Source organism: Anneissia japonica, unplaced genomic scaffold (assembly GCF_011630105.1).
Source record: "Anneissia japonica isolate Jap-2015-1 unplaced genomic scaffold, ASM1163010v1 scaffold287768_len205223_cov117, whole genome shotgun sequence".
NCBI lineage: Eukaryota > Metazoa > Echinodermata > Crinoidea > Comatulida > Comatulidae > Anneissia > Anneissia japonica.
In genome coordinates, this window is record NW_022735704.1 from 102,292 (window position 1) to 103,349 (window position 1,058).

The following is a 1,058-nucleotide window of genomic DNA, read 5'->3' on the forward strand; positions in this document are numbered from 1 at the left end:
ACAATTATTTCAAATCCCACTTTCCAAGAGGGGATGCAAATGCTTTGTGAAAATGAGTACGCCGCGGTACTCATTTTCACAAAGAAATACACACAACTGGTTAGCTAACAATTATGTCAATGTTACATGAACACCTGGGAAGGAAGGTGCAATCACGTTGTTACCTAGCAAACGTCTGTACTGTATGGGAGAGGGGCTGTTGATGTACTGTGTAGCGGGGGACGATGAGGCATAAGACTAGGCCTAACTAAGACAGTGGAATTATATGTGATAGAGAGTACACTTTCGGAAGAAATAAATTAAAATAAGAAAACAAAAATAACTAAGAATAATTAATTTGCAGAGATACCTTGTTTAAGTATTATACAATGCTAACAATGCGGCTCTTGTAGCCCTGGCTTGGGCAAGGCATCCATGTGCAAAGCAGTGGCGTTTGTTTATCCATGAAAAAAGCACGCCACCGGGAAAGTTTGCCTTACCAGGAAAAGGTGACGTATAGCTTATGACATATGCATACTAACTAATGTGAGTGTGACGTTACCAAAAAATGAATATTTCCTATTATAACCAAAATATTAATAACTACAAAGTTTATGGGCGTAAATTCCCTTAATACGAATGAAGGGTTGCACAATCTCCTTGCCATACAAATTACAGCTCCCACTGACGTCTCAGTCGAGAAATACGGGGAGCTGAAGTTTTTTTATAAGTAAATATTTAATAACTACTTATGAAACGGAATATTTTCAGTATTTTCAAAAAGTAAGGTTTTAACTGGTTAGTTATTTAAACAGTTATTCAGAAACCATAATGAAACGCAGTTAATAATAACTTTTATGTGTATTTTTTCTGGAACCACCAAAGCTTAAAATAAAATGTTGAATAAAACTATCACTGAATATTTGATTGAAGAATAAAACTGAATTAGGAGTATCTATCTTATACTTACCCACCTGCCCCTATTCGAAAAAAAACAATCACAATGATATCAGGAGGATTTAGGTGAACGTGAAAAAGGGGTCGAAATGTCATTTAATAGCAAGTAGAGATATATAATT